This window comes from Schistocerca gregaria, chromosome 2, assembly GCF_023897955.1.
Source record: "Schistocerca gregaria isolate iqSchGreg1 chromosome 2, iqSchGreg1.2, whole genome shotgun sequence".
In the NCBI taxonomy this organism is placed as follows: Eukaryota; Metazoa; Arthropoda; class Insecta; order Orthoptera; family Acrididae; genus Schistocerca; species Schistocerca gregaria.
The window spans coordinates 340513066-340527925 of NC_064921.1; positions in this window are offsets into that span (position 1 = coordinate 340513066).

Genomic DNA, 14860 nt, shown 5'->3' on the forward strand with positions numbered 1-14860 from the left:
AGCTTTATGATCGCTGATTCCCTGTTCTGCATTAACTGTTCAAATAGTTCGGGGCTGTATGTCACCAGAAGGTCTAATATGTTATCGCCACGAGTCGGTTCTCGGTTTAATTGCTCAAGGTAGTTTTCAGATAAAGCACTTTAAAAAAATTCACTGGATTCTTTATCCCTGCCACTTGTTATGAACGTTTCAGTCTCCCAGTCTATATCCGGCAAATTAAAATCTCCACCCAGAACTATAACATGGTGGGGAAATGTACTCGAAATATTATCCAAATTATCCTTCAGGTGCTCAGCCACAAGAGCTGCTGAGCCAGGGGGCCTATAGAGACATCCAATTACCATGTCTGAGCCTGCTTTAACCGTGACCTTCACCCAAATTATTTCACATTTCTGGTCTCCGTCGATTTCCTTCGATACTATTGCACTTCTTATCGCTATAAACACGTCTCCCCTTCACTGTCCAGCCTGTCTCTGCGGTATACATTCCAATCTGAGTTTAAGATTTCATTACTGATTACGTTTGTTTCAGCCAACTTTCGAATTCATTGAACGCCTCTCGCATAGCCCTCCTCACACTACATTTCGCTTCGCGTAATTTTTGTTTGTCTGCAAGGCTTTGGCTATGTTGTACCAAATAGTTAGCCCAGATTCTACCCCGCGAGCGAGGCTTTCCGCCCTCACCAATTCCGCTAACCGCCTGTACGAACTGAGGATGACCTCTGAACCCAGACGGCAGGACTCATTGGTGCCGACATGAGCAACAATTTGCAGTCGGGTGCACCCAGTGCTCTCTATCGCCGCCAGCAGGGCCTCCTCCACATCTCGGATGCGACCCCCCCGGCAAGCAGACAGAGTGAACACTGGCCTTCTTCCCCGACCTTTCCGCTATTTCTCTAAGGGGCTCCATCACCCGCCTAACGTTGGAGCTCCCAATAACTAATAAACCCCTCCCCCCGTGTGCCTGATCGGACCTTGCTGAAGGAGCGGCCACATGTCCACTCACAGGCAGAGCGGGCTATGCCACACGGCCAGCCTCCACATTCACCCTCCGCCTGGTGCGCCGTGAACACCGCTGAACCCGCCACTCCCCTTGGGGAGAGGGTGGCGCAACCGCTCCCGGTACCTGCGAAGATGTCTCGACAGCAGGGACAGTGGGTGAAGCATGTAACACCTGCGGTGTACCATGCGACGCACCAGACTCCCCACTGCCGCCACACTCCGAGGCAGCAGCCTGAAGAACGGCTGACCGCGGCCATCAACACGTTCAGCTGTTCGCGAACAGTGGCCAGCTCCTCCTGCGTCCGCACACAGCAGTCACACATCCTATCCATCCTAAGAAATCAACTTACTGTAGAGAGTTAATCAACTTTTAACTAGACTGCTAATTCACTAAAGGCGGCTGACTAAACTGACTAAACTGTGGCTACTAGCCACTTCTTGTAGAAAACAATGAAAGTAGCACTACCTGTCTCTGGACTGTATTGAAAACAAACACTAGCACTACTGGCACTATGGTTAACTAAAGGGTCTCTCTCTGACTGTATTCGAAACAACCACGAAACCTATGGAACACTATTACTAGCACTCTACAATTAAAGCTTCCTAAAAGCAAAAACACATGGAAGAGGAAATGACAAAAAAGAAAAATACAGTTAATACTTAAGTTAAGGTAGCTCGCTGCACAGCAGAGGTGAAGCAGACGGCAGTTACGACGACACTGAATCCTAGATAACACCTTTGGGATGTTTTAGAACGCCAGCTTCGTGCTAGGCCTCACCGACCGACATCGATACCTCTCCTTAGTGCAGCACTCCGTGAAGAATGGGCTGTCATACCCCAAGAAACCTTCCAGTACCTGACTGAATGTATGCCTGCGAGAGTGGAAGCTGTCATCAAAGCTAAGGGTGGGCCAACACCATATTGAATTCCAGCATTACCGATGAGGGGCGCCACGAACTTGTAAGTCATTTTCAGCCAGGTGTCCGGAAACTTTTGATCACAGGTGTATTTTACAGTTACTGTGATTTCCCAGTTGCTCTCTTAGATGTTAGATTGGGCCCTCCCAAAACCTCATTTTCTCATGGTTATCCTATTGATGGTTAATTTGATTTGATTTTAACAGGGAAGCTAAAACAGTTCACAATGCCTTCACCAAAAGTAAGTTTATTGCTCCCTGTATATCTGGTAAAGCCTTTAAATAGTGCAAGTTTTTTGTTAGACACAATTTCTTCAGATCTAGTTGCCCCGATGATTATGTATCTTTTACTCCCCAATGACATGCATTCAAAGATCAGGTGTTGTGCAGTTTCTTCACCCTCATCGCAGATCATACATTTAGGGTCCTCTTCCGTTATACCCATTATGTGTAGGTGTTTTTTGAAATTCCCATGGCCAGTCATCAGTTCAGTCACGAGTTTGATCTCTTTCCTGTTCAATCTCAGGATTACAGAGCTTCTTGTAAAACATGGCTTGTGCATCATTACCTTACCATGTTTTCGTTTATGGACCTTGGTCCAATATCCTATGTGCTGTTTCCTAAGCCAGTTACGTAGTTCTAATTTGATCATAGCCTTGGTGATTGTCAGGACAGGTTGCGGTCCAATAAATAGAGCTGTTGCCCCCATCCTAGCCAACCCGTCGGCTAGTTCATTGCCACAGATCCCTGAGTGGCCAGGAACCCACATTAGGTTTATCCTATTGCTTCTCCCTAGATCCACCAGAGCCATGTGGCATTCTGCAACAATCTTAGAGCTCGTTGCAGTAGCTCCCAGTGATTTCAGAGCTTCCTGGCTGTCTGAATAGATTTAGATGCTACGGTCCTTGTAGCACCTACACATATTCTCCTCCACACATACCCTGATTGCAGTAATTTCAGCTTGGAATACAGAGGTCTGTTTTGCTAGAGAGATAATGCCCTCCAGTCTTGGCTGAACCACCTACACCCCTGCCCAACGCCTTGGTCTATTTTCGACCCATCAGTGAACGAAACGATGTCCCAGTATGGTGTCGAAATGTTTTTCTCGCTGCTCCCTGCTTCCAATTATTATATTGTAAGATTTGTCGAAGCAATTGGGAGTAATTATATAATCGGCAGGCATTTTCCTAGCCATTCCTACATCTTCCTCACTCACTATGTTAGTGTGTGATTCTGGTTATCCGAATGAGACCCAGTTTTTGCCAGTTTTAAGTCTGTGTGCCCCAGCTGCTGCCTCCATCTCGACCCAAAGGTGTAGTGGAGGCATGTCTAGCATGGCTTCCACTCCAGCGGTTGGTGTGTTACTAATTCCGCCTGTTACGGCTAAGCAGGCCAATCTCTGCACCTTAGCAAGCTCCCTACTTGCAACCCACTGTTCTACCTTCTTCCACTACACTACGGCCCCATAGGAAATCCTAGGTCTGACCACTGTGGTGTATATACAGTGCAGACCCCTGGGGCTTAGGCCCCAGTTTTTGCCAGAAGCCCTTCTAGTACTCACTAGAATACTTTTTGCCTTGGAGCAGATACTCTTAATGTGAGGGGTCCTCGTTAGCTTCTCATCTAAGGTTACCCCTTCATATTTCACTATTCCCTTCACAGGTAGAGTTTCAACGAAGAGCTTTAGATTCCAACTTGAGTGTTGAATATGTCTCTCCATAAATGGCACCACAACAGTCTTCTTAGTATTAACCCTGCATCTACATCTACATTTATACTCCGCAAGCCACCAAACGGTGTGTGGTGGAGGACAATTTATGTGCCACTGTTATTACCTCCCTTTCCTGTTCCAGTCGCGTATGGTTCGCGGGAAGAACGACTGCCGCAAAGCCTCCGTGCGGGCTCGAATCTCTCTAATTTTACATTCATGATCTCCTCCGGAGGTATAAGTAGGGGAAGCAATATATTCGATACCCCATCCAGAAAAACACCCTCTCGAAACCTGGATAGCAAGCTACACCGCGTTGCAGAGCGCCTCTCTTGCAGAGTCTGCCACTTGAGTTTGCTAAACATCACCGTAACGCTATCACACTTACCAAATAACCCTGTGACGAAACGCGCCGCTCTTCTTTGGATCTTCTCTATCTCCTCTGTCAAGCCGACCTGGTATGGATCTCACACTGATGAGCAATACTCGAGTATAGGTCGAACGAGTGTTTTGTAAACCACCTCCTTTGTTGATGGACTACATCTTCTATGGACTCTCCCAATGAATCTCAACCTGGCATGTGCCTTACCAACAATTAATTTTGTATGACCATTCCACTTCAAATTATTCCGTACGCATACTCCCAGATATTTTACAGAAGTAACTGCTACCAGTGTTTGTTCCACTATCATATAATAATATAATAAAGGATCCTTCTTTCTATGTATTCGCAATACATTACATTTGTCTATGTTAAGGGTCAGTTGCCACTCCCTGCGCCAAGTGCCTATCCGCTGCAGATCTTCCTGCATTTCGCTGCAATTTTCTAATGCTGCAACGTCTCTGTATATTTATTTATTTTATTTATTTATTTATTGTCCGTGGGACCACATTAAGGAGAAGTCTCCATGGTCATGGAACGAGTCAATACATGAAATTATAACACGATTGTAGAAACAGATAAAATGAAATATAAGAAACATATTCAGTTGTAGAAACAGATAAAATGGAATATAAGAAACATATTCAGGCGACAAGTCGTTAGTTTAAATAAAGAAAATCAAGAATGTAACGCTGGAATTTGCTTAATTTTTTAGATCTTCCAGGAGCTCCTCGACAGAATAAAAGGAGTGAGCCATGAAGAAACTCTTCAGTTTAGACTTAAAAGTGTTTGGGCTACTGCTAAGATTTTTGAGTTCTTGTGGTAGCTTATTGAAAATGGATGCAGCAGAATACTGCACTCCTTTCTGCACAAGAGTCAAGGAAGTGCATTCCACATGCAGATTTGATTTCTGCCTAGTATTAACTGAGTGAAAGCTGCTAACTCTTGGGAATAGCTAATATAGCTAACAACAAACGACATTAAAGAAAATATATACTGTGAGGGCAATGTCAAAATTCCCAGTCTATTGAATAGGGGTCGACAAGAGGTTTTCGAACTTACACCATACATAGCTCGAACAGCCCGTTTTGAGCCAAAAATACCCTTTTTGGATCAGAAGAATTACCCCAAAATAATACCATATGACACAAGCGTATGAAAATATACGAAGTAGACTACTTTTAGTATTGAAATGTCACTTATTTCAGATATTGTTCTAATGGGAAATAAAGCGGCATTTAGTTTCTGAACAAGATCCTGAACATGGGCTTTCCACAACAGCTTACTATCTATCTGAACACCTAGGAACTGTTCCGTCTCACTTATAATATGCTTATTCTGTCTGATTAAAATATCATTTCTTGTTGAATTGTGAGTTAGAACCAATTGTAAGCTACTCCCCTTACTCGATAATGGTCCAACTTCTGCAGTAATATTTTGTGGTCAACACAGTGAAAAGCCTTCGTTAAATCAAAGAAAACACCTAACGTTCACAACCTTTTATTTAATCCGTCCAAAATCTCACAGAGAAAAGAGACTATAGCATTTTCAGTTGTTAAGCCATTTCTAAAACCAAACTGTACATTTGACAGCAAATTATGTGAATTTAAATGCTCCAGTAACCTTGTATATACAACCCTCTCGATAACTTTAGCGAACACCGATGGCATAGAAATAGGCCTATAATTGTCAACATTATCCCTGTCTTCCTTTTTACAAAGTGGCTTTACTACCAAGTACTTTAATTGGTCAGGAAACCGACCATTCATAAAGGAAAAGTTACAGATATGGCTAAGTACTGGGCTAAGATACATCATTCACGAAAAGCCACATGGCACATCCGACACTATCTACTAGGTCATTTCTATATAATGTGAAAAGCAATGGTCCCATAACACTCCCCTGTGGCGCGCCAGAGGTTACTTTAACTTCTGTAGACGTCTCTCCATTGAGAGCAACATGATGTGTTCTGTTTGCTAAAAACTCTTCAATCCAGCCACAGAGCTGGTCTGATATTCCGTAGGCTCTTACTTTGTTTATCAGGCGACAGTGCGGAACTGTAGTGGACGCCTTCTAGGAGAGCCTGTATCTAATATTTTCTGGGTCTCATGAACAAAAAAACGAGTTGGCTCTCACACGATCGCTATTTCCGGAATCCATGTTGATTCCTACAGAGTAGATTCTGGGTTTCCAGAAATGACATGACACGCGAGCAAAAAACATGTTCTAAAATTCTACAACAGATTGATGTCAGAGATATAGGCCTATAGTTTTGCGCCTCAGCTCGACGACTCTTCTTGAAAACTGGAACTACCTGTGCTCTTTTCCAATCATTTGGCCCCTTCCGTTCCTCTAGAGACTTGCGATACATGGCTGTTAGAAGGGGGGCAAATTCTTTCGCGTACTCTGTGTAGAATCGAACTGGTATCCTGTCGGGTCCAGTGGACTTTCCTCTGTTGAGTGATTTCAGTTGCTTTTCTATTCCACGGACACTTATTTCGATGTCAGCCATTTCAGATCCTGTTAAATGCACCAATTTTGCACAATAACCAAACCTCCTTGTGCCTATATTTATTATTGAGAATTCTCGCGATTGTATACTTTGTGTGCCATGGTAACATGTATGAGTATTGATATTCGTCGCCATTTTAAATTGCTGTACGTTGCGTACTTGGGAATGGTACAGCATCATTGGCCAAAGGTGGTGAGTGGTATTGTGAGCCCTGCTTTATGACACAGTTTGGGAATGGCTTTATTAATCAAGGCATAGTCTTAGTTCATTATTAACTTCCAAACCTTAATTCACACTCATAATAACACACTATATGTTGATGCACTTATCATAGCTTATCATAGCCTACCACCAGAGTTTATGATCGAAGTGAGGTTCAGATTCTCATGTGTTTACAATAGTAGATTGTATGGCACAAATTTCGTGGTTTTCTTTAGACAAACCCCAAGTCTCATAAGCAGCCTAATGAAGAATGATAAATATGAGGAAGTAGACATTAGTTTGTAAGAAACATTGGATCATACATGATCACTGCTAAATAATATGTATTGGTTTATCTTTCTGCACGAAAAGAAAATATTTCAGAAAATAAAATACTTCAATACAATCTATCTACTTTTTCACTCCAACATCAATGTCTGTTCAATAAATGTAAGTAAAAGATTAAGTTTTTCATTTTTATTAAGTTTAAATAATGAAATGTCGAATGACATATTTCTAAACCTAATTTTGTGAAATATAAAGTGTGTAAAATTTAATTAGAATTACTTAGCAGCATAAATTCCTTTTAAGAATAACGAATTGCAAATGTATTCTCACATTTCTTCGTTCAAAACTTGTAAAGGAAATAGGAGAAGAAAATATTGCATCTAATTTATTAGTTACAGTTTCTATCAGAGTTGCAAAAAATATTTTTGTTAATGAATAGTTTCAAATATTTTGTTCATTCTCAAACCATTACTTATATTAATAGATACAATGTTATTAACAAAACATGAACTAGAACATCTTCAGTCATCTTGTGTAACATTTCTGGTTGAATTTAGTTCTGTCACAGGTTTTTATCAGATCTATCTTTTTCTTCATGTAGGCACAAGTGTCCTGCAATGACTGACAGGGCATGTATTTATGTTAATTTCAAAATTGTGTTGTATCAGTATCAGCAACTAAATATATTTGCAACTCTGATGGAAAGTTCAATTTATACATTACAAATATATTGACCTGCTGATACCAGTACCAACACAGTGTTAGAATAGCGTAAATATTACCTGTGTTTGTCAGTTTGCATAGTTTATTTTGTTCAACCAATTAGGAAACTCAACACGAAGTCACTAGCATAATTTTGGTACACTTCAGTTTCGAATGGAATTGTTTGCTGAAGGGCTTTTTAAATTGTGGCATCATCTTCATGAAGGTGATTGCTGTCAGAGGAAGAACAAAAATAAAATTGGTGTAAAGTATTAATAATAGTTTGAGCTACATCATTAGATTTAAATCCTTACAATGTTACCTTATCCAATCATACACAAAAGCAGAGAGAGACAGAGAGAGAGAGAGAGAGAGAGAGAGAGAGAGAGAGAGAGAGAGAGAGAGAGAGAGAGAGAGAGAGAGAGTGAGAGAGAGAGAGAGAGGGGGGGGGGAGACTATTCAGTTTGTGAAATGTAAGTGAAATAATTCCAAATAAATACTGCTCATGAAAAACTGCATCCTATGTCTACAGTAAAAGGACATCAATCTGGTTGTCTTTATAAAAAACATGTTGTCCAAATTTTATTTTATGTTCACATTTGGTAGAGAAATCTGTATTCAGTTCAGTGCCATATACTGTAAAGTTCCAGCGTGTCTATTCATCATAAAAGCAAACTATAAGGAATTTTCAATGTTTTCATCAGAAACTGAGTATTTTTTATTTTTTATCTTATATGTGTTTATGTATATTGGGCTAAACCTCTTGCTGATTTGGAATTTCATGTCAGGTGAGTTTCATTCCTAAATGACTGTAATATCTTATGATAAATGTGTGTTTTTTCAGTTTGATGTTTTTCACTTTTAAGTTATGTATATAAAGGATGATTATAATTAAAGTTTCAGTTGCATAACACTGTATAGAAAGAGTCACTACCCAGAATGAGTTGAAATTTGATTGAAATATTATCAAAGAATGGGGAAACTTAAGGAAACAAAAAATTTAAAGAATATTTTGTCAATAGATGACACTGAAAGCATAATAGCATTAACTGATTCAGTTACAGATGACAAGTGACTCATAATATGATGGCTATGGTATCAGTTGTGTATTACATCAAATGTGCTGTGCAATCTGCATGACTATAAAAGTTTTCAATTCGACAGTTTTGGCACTCTTAGTTAGGTAAACCCATCCACCATGCAAGATCATACCAAACCGGATCGGAAAAAACTGTTTTTAATTGTCCTGAGGGCAAAAAATGCGTAAAGAGCAACAATAAAATCAGTCGTAAGACTGGCACAAGACAAGTTCAGTATGCCATCCATCCTTGGCCAGCATATCTTGAACTCAAGAAACAGTACATTTCATAACTGATTGGATTGTCGTGGGAGTAATGTTCAAAATAAGTTGCGCAGTTGACCTTCAGTTATGCTACTTTTGTAGCTGGAACACTAAATACAGCCTCTTTGAGATAGCCCCACAGCCAGAAGTAATATGGATTAAGATCAGGTAATCTGAATGGCCGGGCTGTAGGGATATTGACAGCTGATAATTTCAACATTTTCAAAATGCATCTGCAGCAACTGCTTCACTGCCTGTTAAAAGTGTGGAAGAGTGTCATCTAGACTCTGTAAGGAACATTTTAAACTAATAAAAAATTAGGCTAAGAGCATTCTACCCTGCTCTACAGGGTTACACCTGCATGCATGCTGACTTATACAGGGTGTTACAAAAAGATATGGCAATCTTTCAGGAAACATTCCTCACACATAAAGAAAGAAAATATGTTATGTGGACATGTGTCCGGAAACGCTTACTTTCCATGTTACACCTCAATTTATTACTTCTTTTCAAATCACATTAATCATGGAATGCAAACACACAGCAACAGAACGTACCAGCGTGACTTCAAACACTTTGTTACAGGAAATGTTCAAAATGTCCTCCGTTAGCGAGGATACATGCATCCACCCTCCGTTGCATGGAATCCCTGATGCACTGATGCAGTCCTGGAGAATGGCGTATTGTATCACAGCCGTCCACAATACGACCACGAAGAGTCTCTACATTTGGTACCGGGGTCGCTTAGACAAGAGCTTTCAAATGCCCCCGTAAGTGAAAGTCAAGAGGGTTGAGGTCAGGAGAGCGTGGAGGCCATGGAATTGGTCCGCCTGTACCAATCCATCGGTCACCGAATCTGTTGTTGAGAAGCGTACGAACACTTCGACTCAAATGTGCAGGAGCTCCATCGTGCATGAAGCACATGTTGTGTCGTACTTGTAAAGGCACATGTTCTAGAAGCACAGGTAGAGTATCCCGTATGAAATCATGATAACGTGCTCCATTGAGCGTAGGTGGAAGAACATGGGGCCCAATCAAGACATCACCAACAATGCCTGCCCAAACGTTCACAGAAAATCTGTGTTGATGACGTGATTGCACAACTGCGTGTGTATTCTCGTCAGCCCACACATGTTGATTGTGAAAATTTACAATTTGATCACACTGGAATAAAGCCTCACCCATAAAGAGAACATTTGCATTGAAATGAGGATTGACACATTGTAGGATGAACCATTCGCAGAAGTCGCATGTCAACACAAGCACCGAAGTCAACATTACCTTCCTTCAATTGGGCCAACTGGCGGTGAATCGAGGGAGTACAGTATTTACTGACGAAACTAAAATTAGCTCTAACATGGAAATTAAGCGTTTCCGGACACTTGTCCATATAACAACTTTTCTTTATTTGTATGTGAGGAATGTTTCCTGAAAGTTTGGTCGTATCTTTTTGTAACACCCTGTATACATTGAAGTGACAAAAGTCATGGGATACCAATATGCGCAGATGGCGACATTTTCGCATGCGCAAGATATAGAAGGGCAGTGCATTGGCGGAGCTGTCATTTGTCTCAGGTGATTCATGTGGAAATATTTCCGACGTGATTATGGCCCCAATGGGACTTAATGGACTGTGATCGCGAAATAGTAGTTGGAGCTAGACGCATGGTGAAATTCCATTTCGAAAGTCGTTAGGCAGTTCCATTTCTGAGACCCACAGTGTTAACAGAGTGCCTAAAATACCAAATTTCAGGCATTACCACCGACGATCTTCACGTAACGACCGAGAGCAGCAGTGTTTGCATAGGGTTGTCAGTGCTAACAGAAAAGCTACGGTGCATGAAATAACTGCAGAAATCAACATGGGACGTAGGACGAACGTATCCGTTAGGATAATGCAGCGAAATGTGGAATTAATGGCACTAGATGACCGACGCGAATGCCTTTGTTGACAGCGCGACATCGGCTGCAGTGCCTCTTCTGGACTCCTGACCATATTAGATGGCCCTGGACGACCGAAAAACAGTGCCCTGGGCTGATGAGAGCTGATTTCAGTTGGTAACAGTTGATGGTAGCGTTCGAGAGTGGCACAGACCCCACGAAGCCAAGGACCCAGGTTGTCAACAAGGCACTGTGCAAGCTGATGGTGACTTCTGTTGTGGCATGTGTTTACGTGCAGTGGACTTGTTCCTGTGGTCCAACTGAATCGATTATTGACTGTAAATGGTTATGTTCGGCTACTTAGAGGCCATTTGCAGCCATTCATGGACTTCATTTTTTATGCATGACAATGCACCGTGTCACCAGTCAAAACAGTTCGCGATTGGTTCGAAGAACATTCTGGACAATTCAAGCGTATGATCTGGCCAGCCAGATCGCCCGACATGAGTCCCATCAAATGTTTATGGGACTAATCTAGAAGTCAGTTAGTGCACAAAACTCTGCACCGGCAATACTTCCGCAGTTATGGCTCAAATGGCTCTGAACACTATGGGACTCAACTGCTATGGTCATCAGTCCCCTAGAACTTAGAACTACTTAAACCTAACTAACCTAAGGACATCACACACATCCATGCCCGAGGCAGGATTCGAACCTGCGACCGTAGCAGTCGCACGGTTCCGGACTGCGCGCTCCGCAGTTATGAACGGCTGTATAGTCTGCATGGCTCAGTATTTCGGCAGGAGACTTTCAGTGACTTGTTGAGTCCATGCCACGTCGAGTTGCAGCACAACGCCGGGGAAAACGAGGTGCGACGTAACATTGGGAGGTATCCAATTACTTTTGTTACCTCAGTGTAGATATTAGTGTTCTAAACATTCATGGTGGTGTCTGATTGTTCTATATCGTGTCTCCCTACCACTTTCGCGCAACGACGCTCTGAGTGTGTTTTTTAGGGAATTAACTAGTTTGAACCTGGGACCTGTTGCTGGTAAGGAGACGCCAGACCACACATGACATGTAGAATTCAGGAGAGTTCAGTGAGACTATCGATGATATATCCAAATACTTAATGATCTCAGCGTCAGCTCCACTGCACTCCCTGTAAAAGAATCTTAATACTAACTAAATTTAGTGGAAAGGGTTCAAGGCTTTCCTATTTTTAGTTAGCTGGTAAAAGAACGTCGAAAAAGCAGTTAAGTTTACCATTAGAAATTTTATTCTACTCACAAAACATCGTTTATAAATTGCAGTATTGATAAAAGGAAATGTTTTAATACAGGATGGTAAAAACCAACTGCGTTCAGCAAAAATGTGAACGAATATTCCCTAAATGGGTTTCCAAGTTCTATAATCGATCGAAGGATGACCTATGCCATATCACATCTATAATCTAGGTTAAATTTAAGTTTCACAAAAGAAAAAAACTATCAAAATGGTCTACAGTGACCCTCAATTATCTTTAATTACTTATCTAACTTGTCGTAAATTACAGTGGCTGATGTGGCTTCTCAATAACTATATAAAAGAAAAATCATCGCGTTTCAGATCTTTACTTCAAGTGGCAAATGTGAACACCATGAGTTTTAATTAACGATCGATACTAGTATTGCGCAAAAAGGGGTGTAACAGATGAGTCTTCTGCAGTTCTGAGTGAAGCCTTATGCGCTAAGAAATGCGGCATCGCGTGCGTTCATTACCTTGTCGGTGTTTAGGCAGCGTCAGGGCGGCAGCGGCGGCCGGCGCAGCAGCCATCCAGCTCGCCGTCTCCGAACCAACTCTCTTCTAACTTCTCCTTACTACAACTTACCGAAGTTAGTTTAAAAAAAAACTATCTGGCTATGTTTTCATCTGACCAATCAGGGTCTCAATGTTAACCTTAAGCTCCGCCTACAAAAATTCTGTCTATCCAATGAGAAACGTTATACTTTTCGTGGTGGGGCAATGTTTTTTAAAGTTTGCAACGCAACAGAGACGCTAAAAAGTCTCACGCTAAAACCTTCAGCTGGTGACGTCCTTTTAGCGTTATCGTAAGATCTATACTGCTCTTCTGGAGGGCTCTATCTTTTAACATGGGCTGGGGAGTGATCCTAATGTAACAGACACGCGAAAAGTCTCACGCTAAAACTTGCGGGTGGTAGTGGCCCTTTTTGTGTTATCGTAAGATCTATACTGCTTTTCTGGAGAGCTCTAGCTTTTAACATGGGCTGGGGGTGATCCTTGACGTACCTGAGACGCGAAAAAGCCTCACGCTAAAACGTGCGGGTTGTATAGTCGTACAGGTAGGCTCGCGCCGTGGGTGCCCAGCCCCTCCCTTATCTAGCTTAACACGGTTCTGCTCTCGGCTTCTGTCCTCGTTTCTCCCCTCGGAACTGCGTCTGCCTCACGGTGGGAAGGTACGACATGCATTTAGGCATTCTTGTGTTAGTCTGTGGTATTCCATTTGCTCACTCGTTACTCGTATTACTTTGGTTAATTTAATTTCACGATTTATTCGGAGCTATGTGACATACTAGTAGATTTGCTTATTATGTCAGGGTTTTCATGTAAGGTGTTGGATTTGCCTGACACCTTACAGTGTTAATGGTGAAAAGAAACGCCGTAAATTGCTAAAACTCAAAAAAGTCCCAGTGCCTGATGGAATCTCAATCAGAGTACTTGCAACTGAGTTAACCCCATTCAAACTTCATTATACCATACACTTCTCAAACAAAGAAACTGTGCCAAGTGGTTGGAAGAAAGCACTGGTCACACCCATCTGCAGGAAGTTTTGCAGCAGTGATTCACAGAAATATCGTCCAATATCGTACACATTCACGTATTGTGGAAACTTGGAACATATTCTGAGCTCAATCGTAATAACGTATTTCGAACAGAATGAGCTCCTTTATGCCAACAAGTACGGATTTAGAAAAAAATTGAATTAAAAAAAATTAAAATTCCGACGCCAAAGTGTGTAGCACACTGCTAGAGGAACCAGATTAATATGGCCCGTCTTAACGTTATCCATCTCGTTTGTAAGCCAAAATACTCTGAAAAAACGCAACACTAAAAGACAATTAATATAGAGTAATAAAATTTGGGGATTACTTTTGTCTAGGTAACATATTTAAGTGATTAACATTGCAAGATCACAGGCTAATGTAAGCGCGAGATAAACCATTGTAAAATGATGGTACATCAATAGCCGGTGTTAGCGCCAGAATGTTGAATGCAAGCCTGAAGACGGGCATGTTTTGTATTGTACTGGCGCCGGATGTCACTTTGTAGGATGGAACTCTCTGCCTGTTGCCCTTGGTCGGTCAATTAATGGACGGTTAATGCTGGTTGTGGCTGACGCTGGAATTATCGTCCGACGATGTTTCATATGCGCTCGATTGGAGACAGATTTAACGATAGAGCAGTCCGAGGCGGAATTCGACACTCTGCAGAGCATGTCTGGTTGCAAGAGCAGCATGGGCGAGAGTTAACCGGTTGAAAAACGCTCCCTAGAATCCGTTCATGAATGCTAGAACAACAGATCGAATCACCAGATCCTGTAGTGCTGGAGGGGGCTGACACAATGAATCCTACAGGGCTATGAGTATGAGGAGATGGAGATCTCTTCTGAACAGCACGTTGCAAGGCATCCCATATATGTGCAATAATGTTCATGTCTGGGGAATTTGCTAGCCAGTGGAAGTGTTTAAACAGAGAAAAGAGTTCCTGGAGCCACACTGTAGTAATTCTGGACATGGGGGTGTCGCATTGTCCTGTCGAAATTGCCCAAGTCTGTCAGAAAACGCAATGGACATGAATGGATGCAGATGATCAAACAGGATGCTTACGTACGTGTCACCTCTCAGAGCCGTATCTAGACGTACCAGG